Source organism: Lemur catta, chromosome 10 (genome assembly GCF_020740605.2).
Source record: "Lemur catta isolate mLemCat1 chromosome 10, mLemCat1.pri, whole genome shotgun sequence".
Classification (NCBI taxonomy): Eukaryota; Metazoa; Chordata; class Mammalia; order Primates; family Lemuridae; genus Lemur; species Lemur catta.
The window spans coordinates 86,506,919-86,522,636 of NC_059137.1; the positions used below are offsets into that span (position 1 = coordinate 86,506,919).

At 41.0% G+C, this 15,718-nt stretch overlaps 1 long non-coding RNA gene across 1 annotated transcript; it reads left to right on the forward strand.

Annotated features, from left to right (window-relative positions):
* The first annotated feature begins 250 nt into the window (after positions 1 to 250).
* On the forward strand, positions 251 to 8,957 carry LOC123645852. Its single transcript, XR_006737723.1, has 3 exons — positions 251 to 642; positions 6,687 to 7,002; positions 7,680 to 8,957. It is a non-coding gene; the product is annotated as an uncharacterized LOC123645852 (long non-coding RNA).
* Positions 8,958 to 15,718: the final 6,761 nt, after the last annotated feature.

Below are 15,718 nucleotides of genomic sequence, written 5' to 3' on the forward strand. Positions count from 1 at the left end.
TTTTCTTACTTCCAAATTGCCAAATAAAAGGTTTTTACATTAGTCACTAAAATACAGCTGTGTATCTGTATTTGTATACTGAGAATTAGAATTCAAAGCTGTTTTTTTACTTGAAAAATAGATGATACCTTTTATTTTGGAGAGAAAGTGTGTTGAAGAAATTTTAATAATTTTTCATCACAAGAATATAGATGCTTTATGTTTTAAAGACACTTTAAGTATGCCATGAAATCATTCTCTTTATAAAACCTGTATTTCTTTTGCTCAGAGTCCACAATCTTATACCTAATTTTTATGGGAATTGGTTTGTTCTATGTCATATAATTAATCGTAAATTTTTAGGCTGCAGAGTTTCAGAGAATTAGGTGAGTCTTTAATGTATTTCTCCTGCTGTTCCTAGATATTCTTTGTCTGCCCTTGTATTGGCTGTGACTGGTTTTGGTAAACCAAGTAGCAGGCGGTTTTGGATATTGCCTTGGCACACAAATTTGCCTAAAAATGACATTGGCATTCTTTCTGCTTAATTTTTAAGTGAGGGCACTGGACCAGGTGATGTGTCGGTCCCTGCCAGCTGTGACGTGGTGACACTGCAGTGCGGGGCCTTTCCGTGCATTTCTTTTTTTACGTTGGCTGTTACAGTAGGTGAGTAGGCTTACTGCTGGCTCTACTTTGTCATCGTCCTTCTTTCTTGTTACTTTCAATTTATGCTTTTTGGGGGGAAAATTAAAAGCTTTATGTACCGTGTAAAGTACCTGAAATCGTTTATAGGATAGGCAAATTATATATAACTTTAAAATTCTCTGTTTTCATGTTGGAATTGCTGAAGCAGATTATGATGTGAAAGAACAGAAGGCCTTTTAAAAGCCTTGATGTTAACATAAGAGTTGTCAGCAACTTAAGGTTGAATTGCGGCATTCTGAATTGTCTTCAAGTATAGATTATGAAAATAGCTTTAAATCCTTTTGCTTCAGACTTGTCTCCCTACAGCTTTGTAGGAAATTGGATAGCTGCTTTCCATTGTCTTACCTTTTGCCCGTATACTCTGCACGCATGTGTCAGTCTGGCATTCTCAGTAGGAAAGTGATCCCTGCCAACTGCTAGGTAACATCAACAGAAGCGCTTTTCCTGAAGTTGTTAATTTATCATGTACTATGTTTACTCTGTGTGTTATTTACTAGGGACTTGATTTTAACAAAATATTGCTTCAAGCTTTCCTGTAACACTTGGGTAAAGTAATTTTAATCACTTGATTAAAGTAGTTCTAACCGATAGATTCTTTCTTAATCTAAATCTGATGGATATAAGGAAGGATAAAATTAGAGTCATTTTCAGAACAATCCTATAGGAGAGAACATTATGCTAAAGACTTCAAAAACATGTTTGAGGTCGTGCGTGGTGGCTCATGCGTGTAATCCTAGCACTCTGGGAGGCTGAGGCAGGAGGATTGCTTGAGGTCAGGAGTTCAAGACCAGCCTGAGCAAGAGCGAGACCCCATCTCTATTAAAAAATAGAAAAAAAAAATAGCTGAGCATAGTGGCACGCGCCTGTAGTCCCAGCTACTCAGGAGGCTGAGGCAGAAGTACTGCTTGAGCCCAGGACTTTGAGGTTGCTGTGAGCTAGGCTGATGCAATGGCACTCTAACTCAGGCAACAGAGCAAGACTCTGTACCAAAAAATAAATAAAAAATAAAAACATGTTTGAGGTGATAGCCACAGTCTGCATCATACCAGAACTGGAATCTTTGCCTCTGAGGAACCTGCAAGGGGTTAGAGATCATTGGGAGAGATCAGGGGGTAGGGATCAATGCACACAAAACTAATAGCTGTCTATGGGTAAAAATCATGTCCTGTTACCCAGATGGCCATTAATTTATTAAAACATATTGGTAAAAAATACAGAAGTGTCTCAGCCATCATCACTGGCCTTTTTTGTTTAGTAATTGTATTTTTTGAAAAGGTCATGGTCTGATTAAACAAATACATGTGATAGACAAGAGTGTTTCTGTGATGGTACCTTACATACTGTCTATACTAGCCAGCTCATGCTGTCATAGCAAAACACCACAGACTCAGTGGCTTAAAGAACAGGCATTTATTTTCTCAGTTCTGGAGGCTGGAAGCCTTAAGATCAGAGTGTCAGCACTGTTGGTTTCTCCTGAGGCCTCTATCCTCACTGTGAGAGAGGTCTTCTCACTGTGTCTTCACTTCATATGTTCGTCTCTATGTGTATGTCTGTGTCCTAATCTCCTCTTCTTACAAGGACGCCAGGCAGATTGGGTTAGGGCCTGCCCTAGCAGACACGTACTACCTTAATCTCATCTTTAATGGCCCTATCTCCAAATACAGTCACATTCTGAGATACTGGGGCTTAGGACCCCAATATATGAATTCAGCCAATAGCCATCTTAAAATTTAGTTGGATTTTGTTACTGTTAACCTTAAAAAGGAAAAGAAATCGTATCAGGGTGTTATTTTTGGCAGAGACTAATTATTTTTATTAATAATACTAATACCCCATGTTGACATAAAAGGGAAGGATAGGGCCAGGTGTGGTGGCACAAGCCTGTAGTCCCAGCTACTCAGGAGGCTGAGGCAGGAGGATCACTTGAGCCCAGGAGTTTGATTGCACCACTGCACTCCAGCCTGGACAACAGAGTGAGACTCTCCCTGTCTCTTTAAAAAAAGAAAAAAAATGGGAGTGGGATGTGGATGTGTACTACTTAGTGTAGTAAGAAGAGCATTGAAAGGAGACCCAAACAGCCGAGTGCTAGATCTAGGTCACCCATTACTGTTGGTGCAGTCTCAAAAAATTGTTTAGCTTGTTTTCCTCATCTGCAAAATGGGGAGCTTTCTGCCCTTCTCATGAGTTTCCAGTGAGGTGGAGCACATGAGCATAATGTAAACCCACACCTGACAACAGGGCATGGGCCTGCATGGGCCTGTGTGGGGCAGGAAGTCCTTATAAAGATAGCAGTTTAAGGCCTTACCATGCTTTGCTTTGATATTTTTGATGTTTGAGATCACACTCTCAGTTCTGCATAGGCAATTTCACTTGTCATAAAATGTCAGGAAGATTTCAGTTTTTACGGGTTTTTTTTTTTTTTAAGAACTCTACCATCTTACAGTATACATAAAAATTGTAATAAAAAGTTTTGAAAGTTCAGTAGCATGTTTCACACTTTCTACTTTATTGTGCCTGAGAAATAGACTATAAATCCGACTTTTATGAATACAGGCACACATCTGTATCTTATGTTTGTTTTCACATTGTCATAGTATTCATGAACACTAAATTCCTTCTTAGTACTTTTGTAAAACATGGTGTTTGAGTTGGCAGTGTAAGCTCATGGCCAGATGAATAGTGATTTAAATGGCAGGTTCGCTTTCAAAAAGTATTCCTGCAAAAGGGAAGTAGCATTTTAAAAAAGACTGTTACGGGGCCAAGCGTGGTGGCTCACACCTGTAATCCCAGTACTCTGGGAGGCTGAGGTGGGAGGATTGTTTGAGGCCAGGAGTTGGAAGCCAGCCTAAGCAAGAGCAAGACCTCATCTCTACAAAAAACAGAAAAAATTAGCCAGGCATGGTGGCACATGCCTGTAGCCCCAGCTACTCAGGAGACCGAGGCAGGGGGATTGCTTGAGCCCAGGAGTTTGAGGTTGCAGCAAGCTATAATGACACCACTGTACTCTACCCAGGGCGAGAGTGAAACTCTGTCTGAAAAAAAAGACAGGCCCAATGAAGTTTATCTGTTGAGTATGACAGGAAAGTAACCATCATTGTCCTTGTCTCTGTGTATTATACACTGTGTATTACAGTTTTTGTTTGTACTATAATTTGAAATAGTCTTTGGAGAAGTTTTGAAAGTTGATTATATTTCTAGAGGAAAAATTTGCAGGTATTAAAATTCACTTTGAATTTTTTGACATCTCACCACTAATTAAATTTCCGGTATGGATTTATAACATTGGTCTTCACATTCTTTCTAAGTAAAGCTAGCTGCTTTACAGATTGCTACAGAATCTCGTTCTATTTTAATGTGTGTTCAAATATCTATACTACGAAGATTTTGAGAGAGTGATTTCTAAAGGCTGGTGGGTCATTGTAACACGACCCGTGTGCTTCCCCATGGAGCTTTGTAATGTGACAGAGGGTGTGGATGGTGGCAGGAACAGCATGGCATGAAGAATATTTTAGTCCCTCTGAGAAAGTGAACATAAGTAGGCTGCCTTCCTGAAGGGTTAGCAGTTTAGGGGATGTTCTAGATTTCCAGTTTAGAAAATGCAACTGGAGGTGAAGTGAAACTTCTTTAGAGTAGAGTTTCAAGTGATGATACCTTCCAAGTCTTTATCATTACTTACAAACAGATCAGTGGGAGCCTAATTCAGCTTTAATGCTCTTTAGGTAGTAGCAAAAATGTACATTTTTTTCCTAGTATATTTTTAAAATGCAGGTATATGCAAATAATTTCATAAGCCCTAAAATTTTCTATGGAGCAAAGTGGATAATAAATGGTTATTTTGTCCTTCTTGAAAGTTCTCATTTAAACTGTCATGTTGAAGATTTCCTTTTTCTTCCCAGGTATGTGTATATTGATATGGTATCTTCAGAGAGGCAGTTAGCATAAATGGCTCCTAAAATTTGTAGCTACTGTTATGTTATTAGAATTTGCCAGTAAATGTAGTTATGTGTTATGATTTGGAGGGTGTGAGGGGTGAGGTGCTGTGTGGCTTGCAGTTGGACTTTGCAGATAACTTAACAAAGTCTGATAAGAATTAGTCTTGGGCAGGGATTTTAGAGTCTGGGTTTTGCTCTCTATTTTAAAACATGTTTGTGCCTCAGTTTTTTTCCTTACATGATTTTCTTCTTAAAATCCCTGAACTTCTAATTTCTTCATACTATCCAGAATAATATGATTTCCTATTTTTTAAAGCACTTTAAAAAGATTAATTTGGTTTTGCAGAGTTTGTCAGAATCAGTGACAATTCATATTGCCTATAAAACTAGGAAGCTAATTTGGATTACTAACCAGCTCTTGTGTATAAATCATTAGTGTCTATTCTAAGTGTGAGTATGTCACAAGCTTTCCATGGCTTACTAGTTCAGCTAAGGAACTTTCCTTGTGGGTGTCTTAAAGCCAACAATGACATGGGGACTTGGGACTAGAAACATCAAGCTGAAGAAGGTGTTTGTTGTGTGTTCTTCACTGATGCTCTGTTGAGGAGCTCAGGTCTAAAATGCTACGTAAGCATTTTAATTCTTTGTGAAACTAAAGAGCAGTATGGTGTATAGCTTTTGAAAGAGAAAAGCAAAAGTAAAATACAAATTGCAGCATATTCTCACTTGACAGTCATAATCCTCCCAGCTGACCATTAGCGGGCAGAATGTTAATGCTTTGGAATCCACCAAGGCTGTTTGTGCACCATCTTCTGCAGAGAGGGGGCTTTTGCCTAGGAATAACACAGGTGCATTTCACTGTGGTCAAGACCTTGGCTGATCGGGCATGCCACTTAGGTTTTATGCGCACACGCTCCTCCTATAGTTTTACTGTGAATTAATAGGTGAAGTTTCATGTTACTTCCCATTACCATCAGAAAAATCCAAAAACTTTACTGGTTTCTTTGTCTCTGTAATTTAACATTTCCTAAAATCACATCTCACATGTGATGTTTTCCTATCCTTTAAAAATAGCTCTAGTTATGGTGTCAAACTAGAGCAGGGGAATGAGATGCCGACATGATTTTAGCTAGACATTGTCTCAAAGGGAAGCGGGTGAATCAACCACCACTCTCTGCCTCCCTTGAAAAAATACCAGCTTTATCTTTCTGATGGGGATATTGTAAGATTGAATGGATTTCAAAAAAGTTTACATGTTCTGTAACTTAAATAGGCCTTTTGTGAACCAGGGTGTTTTAATGTTTTCTTTACATTTTGGAAAGAATGCTAGGTTTGCCCTAATAGTTGATATACTGATTTAGCCTTAAATGAGAGTGAATTAGAAATTTTTCCAGAGTTGATCTGAGAAGCCTTAAATAATCACCTGATTTATTCTGAGGCTAATTGTCAATTTTTCTAAGAAAATGAAATTCTTTTTATAACTAATCATAATGTCAAATTCCTTTGTACTTTGTGAAAATCATGATGTCTATATATTAAAGTAAAATTACCATACCTTTATTAAGGATCCTTATTAAGGTTCATATTAATATAATTTTGTGCTTTATTTTTTATGATCTTTAAAGGCAAGATTTTAAGAATCCTGTGTCATGAAGAATTTTTTCAGACTGTTAAGTTCTAGGTCATTGTTTAGGAAGTACTACCTAGAGCAGCAGTATTTTGAAAGTGTTTTCGATTTGAGTCAACTTAAGAAGAAAATTCCCCCAAAAGGGAAATGTATGACAGTACATTATTTTAAAAAGGAGTTAATTCATATGGTGTGTAAGGTACCTTGAAGCGTTAGAAGAAACACTCTAAGCAAAATCATCTCAACTGTAGCAGAGAGAGTCAGTCTCTGTGTCTGTCTCCTTGTCAGGCTGTCAGGCACTGAAAGCAGAAACCTGTGTTGGAGTTAGGAGGCACTTGCAGTTGTGCTGGTCGAGAGGCCCCCAGGTCTCCTGCACTGGGGTTCTCTGGCCGACTGGAGAGTTGTTAAGCACAGCATTGCCCATAATGTCATGATTGGTGTTACAGGCCGCCTGGATGTTGGTGTCGTCACCTCTAGAGGCCTCCATAAAATCCTAGGAGCAGCCCAGGCCTGCTGACCAATGAGGATTGTAGTCCCTGGTGAAGAAGTGCAGCTCTTGACCAGCTGGATGCTGAGATGACACCTCAGGAAGTCAGGACACCCACCTGCCCTGAGGCCCTTGCTGCCTGGCCACCCCTCAGACTACTTTCTGGGAGGAGGAACAGTGCTCAGCCAGTAGGAAACAGGAAGACGAGAGCTCCTGTCTGCAGTTTCGCTCCTGTCGTGGATGTCAGGAGGACCGTGAAGAAAAGGGCATCACAGGTTTATAGACAGAAGAGCCAAATCCAAATCCTAAATGCCCAGGCTGGATTTATAGCCTTGGGGGTTGGCCCATTTTTATTGTTTAGCATGGGAATTCTTTTTAACAAAATGAATGATGGCAGGGAAGACGAGTCAAGGTCTAATTGCCTGCTTTTTATCACCACCCCTCAGAGGTGGGGATTGCAGGGCAAAGAGTTGTTGACCACCCCAGGTTGCCCGTCAGAGTCAGCGACTCGTTAGGCACTATGAAATGTAACGAATTATTGGCTGGCATGACCATTTGCTCTTATGCAAATTATTCCCCAGTCTTCTCCTACCTTTATTTCCCCTGCCCTATCAACAGTTAACAGTTTTTTTAAAGGTCATTAGCCCAATTAAGCCCCTCCAGAAAATTCATTTGCTACCTTAGATCCTTAGAAGGTGGTGTTTTCTGTGCTTTTTTCCATCAGTGTCTAACATTGTGGTTCTTACTTGCCATTACGTTATTTGCTCCTCTTGGGCAGAAAAGAATTAAAGATCCAATAGATAGGAATTCATTGTGCGTTGATCTTGTAACTCATCAGAGATGGTTGGTCTTTGAGTGATCAGTAAGAATGAGAAATTGTTACTGCTTTTAAAGACAAAATTAAAACATATTTGGTTTGAAGATCTTAATTGGTTTCTATTCATGATTCTAGAATTGGGCAGCCCTCCGAACCAGGTTCAAAGAACTCCATCTGCTACGTGGTCAGACAGCATTTATGGACAGAAAACGAAAATGAGGCACAGAAAACGGAAGTGAGGTACAGAGACAGCTGGACGCTTGCCTCTTTGAACATGGTTTGAACAGTTGGCCTTCTGTGATTGACTGCAGTGCGGCTGCTGTGGTTGTCTGAGACTCTGCTATTTGTTACGAAAGTACACAGTCATGCTTCGGTTGACAATGGGGATACTTTCTGACAAGGGTAGTGTTAGGTGACTTCATTGTTAGGCAGTTTCATCACATGAACATCATAGCATGTACTTACACCAACTTGTCACTGTACAGCCTACTGCACACCCAGGGTATATGGTATAGCCTGTCGCTCCCAGGCTGCAAACCTGTGCAGCATGTCACTGTACTGAATACTGTAGGTAATTGTAACACGATGATGATAAGTATTTGTGTAGCTAAACATATTTAAACAGATAAGGTACAGTAAAAATACGGTACTATAATCATACGGTACTACCATCATAAATGCGTCCTGCTGTTGACTAAAACATTGTTATGTGGCACATGACTGTACTCCTAAGTTATGCTTTCAGTTAGTTTGCATACTGAGCTGGTTGCAGCTCATTACCTAAGAACTCTTGTACAGAGGCATCCTCAAGCCAGGTGGAGTTTGATTTTACACTGCTAGCCCACCTCAGGCCAGTGCCTCTGCATGCCTGCGGGAGTCAGCTGTGTCCTCTGGGTGAGGGTTGTTGGGAGTGCAGATTCCTGGGCTTCACAGACTGAAACTGCACCTGAAGCACTTCCCACCACCCTTACATAATTTTAGAGATTACGAACTACCGTCTTAATTCTTAGGCATAGTTAAAAGTTAAGAAGTTTTTTATTTGTTAATATTTGCAAGGCTGTATCTCAGGAATGAGGAGAAACTGCTTTTATGTGTCTAATGACCTTGGCTTGAATCTTCCTGTTTTAAACCTGCAGATCAAGTTTTATGTCAATATAAGAATAATACTATTTTTAAAAGACTTTGGAACTGTGGAAATGATTTAAAGTTTTTGAGTTTGGAATTCTGCGAATGTGTCTTCCAGGTTGCTGAGAGTATCAGCATGTGGTATCACAGTTGTCCCTTGGGTTCTGGGACTCCCTTGGATACGGAAATCCACGGATGCTTAAATCCCTGATTTAAAATGGGAGTAATATTTGCATATAATCTATGCACATCCTCCTGTATACTTTAAATGATCTCTAGATCCCTTATAATACCCAATACAATGTAAATGCTATGTAAATATTTGTTACACTGTATTTTTTTATTGTTGTGTTGTTATTTATTTATTTATTTAGAATATTTTCAATCCTCGGTTGAATCCTTGAGTGTGGAAGACCAAATGTACTGTGTTTTGCCCATTCTTGAGCCAGGCTACGTTAGTTCTACCTCTAACCCCAGCCAGGTGACCCTTGTCTGCCTGTGGCCATTAGACAGGACCGTTCTTCAGGCTTCAGTGCCCAAATGATGTTGGTAGCTTCATCAGAAATGAAGCTCTCAGTCACTTTTAGATTACCTCCATTCTAGTCCCAAAAGGATACAAAACAAAACAAAAAGAAAACCCTGCAGGACAAGAAAATACTTACAAAAGGAATCTTACCTGCAGGATGACCTGTCATCTTCTCTTACATTAACTTAATTTTGGAATGTGGATTGATGTCATTTTATAACTTTGAGAGATACCTATTATTGATTACAAGAAGCAACCACTCTGTTATAGGAACAGAATAGTAGTATCTTGTCACAATTCATTTGTCACATGCACTTGGAGTTTTTCTGAACCCCCACATGTCACAGGAACAAAGTGTAGATGGTTCCGCTTATGATTTTTCAACTTTGTGATGGTGTGAAAGTGACACACATGTACTTCCAGTTCCTATAGAACTATTCTGGTTTTCACTTTTCAATATAGTGTTCAGTAAATTACATGAGCTGTTCAATACTGTACTATAAAAATAGGCTTTGTGTTAGAGGACTTTGCCCAACTATAAGCTACTATAAGTGTTCTGAGCACGATTAAGGCAGGATAGGCTAGCTAAGCTATGATGTTCAGTAGGTTGAATGTATTAAATATATTTCTGACTTAAGATGTTTTCAATTTATGATGGGTTTGTCGGGACATAACCCCATCGTAAGTTGAGGAGCATCTGTAGTGTTAATAGTATTTAATCCCAGTTCATTTGTCATGTGCTTGGGGTTTCTCTGAACAGCTGCATCAGCTTTGTGTTTCATGGGGTTCATGGTAAGAGGCGGGACCTCACTCAGTCTGCAAACCATCTGAATCGGGCATGGGCCTGTGTGTGCAGTGGTTTAATACTGAGCATACTTCCCCAAGCACTCACATTAGTCTGATTACTGGGCTTTGTTTCTGAATTACAGCACAGATAGAGCTTAATATGCTCAAATATTACTTTTCAGAATCTGAGATACAAAGCTTGATTTGGTTAATTAACAACCTATGTTTTATATTAAAGTCCTTATTACCTTCCTGGAAAGGAGTTTGACATCTACAAAAAACTGTAATAAATTATCATTAAAGAGACTTATAACAAGTAAAGAATCTGAACTATTAATAGCAGCCAGTAATAGTTACTATTCACTTCACACAAAGTAAAGCCCAGACAGCTTCACTGATGAATGCTCCGAAAAATTTAAAAGGGAAATAATACCAGTCTTCCACAGGCTCAGAAATAGGAGAGGAGGGAATACTGAGCAATGAGTTCTGTGAAGCCAGTATTACTCTGGTATCGAAGCCAAACAAAGATATCACAAGAAGACTACACACGAGTATCTCTCATGAATACAGTTACAGAAGCCATGAACAAATCCAGTGACATGCAGAAAGGTTTAGGTACGTGACCAAGTTAATATGAAAACCAATTAATGTATTTAACCATATTAATAGATGAGAGGACAAAAGGCACAAGTCATCCCAAAAGATGGGGAAAGAAAATTGACAAAATCTATCAATCATTCATGGTAAAAACTCTGAAAAAACCTGTGATAGAAGAGAGTTTTTTTAACCTTGTAAAAGGTATCCACAAAAAATTTACAGGTAATATTACACTTTTTCAGAGTCTCACACTGTTGCCCGGCTAGAGTGCCATGGCATCAGCCTAGCTCACAGCAACCTCAAACTCCTGGGCTCAGGCAATCCTTCTGCCTCAGCCTCCCGAGTAGCTGGAACTACAGTTGCATACCACCACACCTGGCTAAGTTTTTCTATTTTTAGTTGCCCAGCTAATTTCTTCTTCTATTTTTTATAGAGACCAGGGTCTCACTCTTGCTCAGGCTGGTCTTGAACTCCTGACCTCAAGCAGTCTTCCTGCCTCGGCCTCCCAGAGTGCTAAGATTACAGGCGTGAGTCACCTCACCTGGACTTAATAAGAGAACAGTCTTTACCCCTGAGATCGGGAATAAATCAGGGCACTCACCACTTGTATTCAACCTTGTACTGCAGGTTCCATCCAGGGCAATCAAGCAAGAAAAAAGCATCAAGATTGGAAAGGAAGAAATAAAATTGTCTGTATTTGCAGATGACATAATTTCATATGTAGAAAATCCTAAGGGGCGCATACACAGCAGAGCTAATGAATTCAGCAAGGTTGCAAGATACAAGATCTGTATACAAAAATCAGTTGTGTATTTCTGTATGTAATATAGCAGTAAGCTGTGAAAATGAAACAATGCCGTCCACAATAGCATCAAAAGGTCAAAATACTTAGGAATAAATGTAGCAGAAGTACAAGATTTGTACATTGAAAAGTACAAAATATTGCTGAGAGAAATTAAAGATCTAAGTAAATGGAGTGACGTTCCATGCTCATGGGTTGGAAGACTCATAATTGAGATGGCAATCCCTATCAAAATCCCGACAGGCTTTTTTCAGGAATGAGCAAGCTGATCCTAAAATTTTTATGGAAATGCAAAGGACTCAGGATAGCTAAAAGTATCTTGTAGAATTAAAACAAATTCGGAGAACTTCCTGATTGTAGATTTTACTATAAAGCTGTAGTAATCAAGAGAGTGTGGTACTGGTATAAGAGTGTGTGTGTGTGTGTGTGTGTATCAACTGAAGATTTGAGGGTTCTGAAATTAACCCTTACATTCATGGTCAATACATTTTGCTTGGAGATGCCAAGGCATCTCAATGGGGAAAAGATTGCCCTTTCAACAAATGAGGCTGGAAGAATTGGATATCCACATGAAGAAAGATGAATTTAGAACACATCTTCCACAAAAATTAACTCAAAATGGAATGTAGACCTAAACGTGAGAGGTAAGAGCTAAAACTTCGAAGAAAACATAGGCAAGAATCTTTATGACTCTAACCTAGGCAAAGATTTCTCACATGTGACACCTAAAAGCACAATCTTTAAAACTGATAAATTGGGCTTCATCAAAATTTAAAACTTGTGTATCATAAGCCACCATTAAGGAAATGAAAAATGTCACAGACTTGGAGAAAATATTTGCAAATCTTATTGATAAAGGATTTGTATCCAGAATATATAAAGAAACCTTCAGTAAGAAGACATGTAACACAAGTAAAAAATGGACAAAGGATTTGAATAGACATTGCTTTAAAGAAGTTAAGTTGCACATAAATTTAGCATGTGACCCGAGATTCTTAGGAGTATTCATATGAGAATTGAACAAAATGCAGAAAACTTGTAACCTAATATTTGTAGCCACATCACACAGTTTCGTATAGATCTTTGTATGTCTCTCTATAGTCCCAAACAGGAACTAACCCAAATTTCCTTAAACCAGTGAATGGATTAAAACAATATGGTATATCCACACAGTGGAAAACTGCTCAGATATGAAAAGGGATGAAGCACTAATCCTACAACACAGATGAGCTTCAGACACACAAAATTAGATGAGCCAGGTGGGAATACCACATAGGGTAGGCTTCCACTTGCGTGAGATGTCCTGGATGAGGAGATTGGGTAGGAAGGAGGTTAGCAGGGGGCTCAGGCTCCACGTGGGGGTGGCTGGCAGTGGGCACAAGGAACCGTTTTGGGTTGCGGGCAAAATGCTTAAGATTGGATGGTGGTGATGGTTGTGCAACTGTGAATTTACTAAAATGAGTTGAATAGGTGATTTTATGGCACATATGTAAATTGCACCTCAATAAACCTGTTCAAGGATCTTGACGTAAGACATGAATTCTGGAAAGGAAAGGGAGGGAGGAGGTTTGTGATTCTGTGGATTTGGGCTGGTGCCTTAGAATTTGTGTTTCTAACAAGCTCCTGGGTCGTGTTCTGCTTCCAGTTGGTGGCCGGGAGCTTGGCCTTAGAGCCCTGCATGGCAGGACATCGATGTGTCAGAAGGGGGTGAGTCCCCAGAGCCGGCCTCTGCTCTCATAGGCAGGTGTGTCTGGTGCTCTGGGTAAAAGCTGGTGACCAGCAGCAGGGCTTCAGTCATGAAAAACTAAAGGCTTCCCTTTTAGGAAAATAACTAGTGGAAGCCAGAAGATTCTAAGGAGGAGGTCATGACGAGTGGATGCTCTTGTTGAAAAGCCCAGGCACGAAAGCAGAGAGGAACGGCAGGAATGTGTGGACAGAGGCTCCAAGTGCTGGCAGAGCTGGGTGGCCTGGCAGAGATGTGCTTCAGGAGACAGTTGGTCGTACGGTCTGTAGGGGACAGCAGGGCCAAGTGGGCAGATTTGCACTGTGAGGCCTGCAGGTGACCAAAAACCCCTGGATGTACTTTGGCCCGGTGTGGTCTATCTTGATGCTGACGGTCTGATTCTGCCCAGAGAGTGGGAGGGTCTCAATCTTGAGGGGGTTTAGGCCAGTGAGAAAGGCAGAACCCAGACAGGTGGCCAGCAAACCAGAAAGTGCAAAAAGCCAAAACCAAGAACCAAGAATACAAAAAGCAAAGCAACTAAGTGGAGTATGACACGCTTGTGCAGTTTATTTTCACTCCCCACTCCCAATGTTCCTTACCTGAAATCTGCTGAAGGCAAGTTTCGCTGGGGACTAAATCTGCTGTGCTGGGGGGGAGCGGCACCACCCGCAGAGGGTGGGGACGTGCGGGGAGGTGGACTCAGGTCACCAGGCTGGGGCTGAGAGCTCCCTTCTTGTCACTCTTGAGGGATTTCACCAGGATGTCCTTCCGTCAAAATTCAGTCTACTGCCATGAAGAACCGATTTCACTGAGGAACCTTCCAGAATCCACTTTGGAGATGGCATGCAAACTCTTGTTTACGTGAGCTCTGTGCATATCTGGCCTGTGCTGTGTTAGTGTTGCTTTGAAATGTTTTATTGGCTGGAGCAGATGTCAGAACACAGGTGACAACATGAGGGACCAGAAACAATGTTAGTCACGTACATTTGTGGCTCTGTGGGGTTTTTTGAAAGTATTTTTTGAGCAAAATTAGCTGTGGAGGCAATCTGACAAGTCAGCCCGACACCAGGGTCGATGCACCTGTTGAAGCCCTGCACAGGGCCAGGTGTGTTGGGGGAAGACGGATGGGTAGGCGTGTGAGTGGCATGGCCTGCCATACTCCCTAGTGTGTCCACTGCCACCAGAACGTGGGGGCTCACCCGAGAGGGTGGCCCGGCTCTTCACACTTCCTTGTGCTGTCTCTTTCCCTTGTCAACGGTGGACACTTTGTGGAGAGGAGGAGCAAAAAGTCTAATCCTTTCCTGCCTGAAGTCCCAGGCCTTGAGGGGTAAGCAGATTGAACATTATAGAGGCGTTGGGGATGGGGAATATCATTTAGGGAAGTGAGTACTAGCTGGAGTGGCTGCTGGCAAAGATGGGTCTGGAGGCAAGATGTTATGGACACTATTTTGGATAAAAATTTGCATGGGTTTCAAAAGTCTCCTATTTAAATCCCCGCTGGAGAGAGCACCTTCTTTTTGCTGTTTTTGGTGTTCTAATGCCTTCTGTGTGTGCTTCTAGCTTTACAAGGTTTCTACATGTCAGGTTTCACTGCTGTCATTCAAGGGGTATTCTCTCCCTGCAGTCCTGACTGGGGACACCCTTTGTAGTCCCCTTAGGGGTTTGCATGTGCTTTGCAAGCTGCCCTGGGTCCTCCGATTGTTGCCATGGACAGCATGTTCTAGGCGTGAGTTAGTGGTCTGTCCAGTGCCAGCTCCAGCCTCTATCCCACAGGCAGTGACCACCGTGCCCTGTCTCTTCTTGGGCTTGAAATGTGCGTGATTCTCCAAGATCCAGCCAAGAATGACTCGGGTCCAAATCTAATGGGAAGATGTGAGTTCACCTCTCCAGTGGGACACACTGTCCGTTTGTTAAGAGTAGGAGACTAAGGGCTGAGACTGGATGCAAGGGCTTGAAGATCAGGTGCGGGTGTTAGTATAAACAACTCTAAGCAGAAGCTAACTAGAGGGGCTGATAACTGCAGGCAAGCACTTGCTTTAACCAGCTTCTCAGCCATCTCTGCCACCTTCCATGAACTTTGGCTACTTACAATATCATTTGCCTTGTGGTTTTAAAATTTCTCTGCCTTTTAAATCACCGTGACGGTTCTGAGACAGCCCTGAATGAAAATGGAAGGGAATCCAATTCTAAGAGTGACTGTCCTTATTCTTAGTGAAAGCCAACCTCATGGCCTTGAGTATTCCTCCCCACAGGCTACAGCAGATCTGTCAATAAGACCACTTTCTCTTAGTGCAACTGCTCTTTTGAGCCTGCCTGCTCTTTTCTCTGAGAGTGTACTTTTGCTTTCGATAACAGCTCTCTCTTGCTTGGCTTATGTAGTGCATCCTAAAATTCTTTTCCAGACAAACACCAAGAACTTGGAAAAACCTCCACTTGGGGGCCAGTAACACATTCTTACATAGCCACATTTGCTCTTTCTCAGTTTCTCAGGAGAGCAACTCAAGGTTATAACTGACGGCCACACTTACTCTGTTGGGAGAGCTTTGTTTACCCCAGAATGCTTAAAAATCTGTAGTGTTGGGTGAAAATTCACATTATAAGAAGAATGCCTGTAC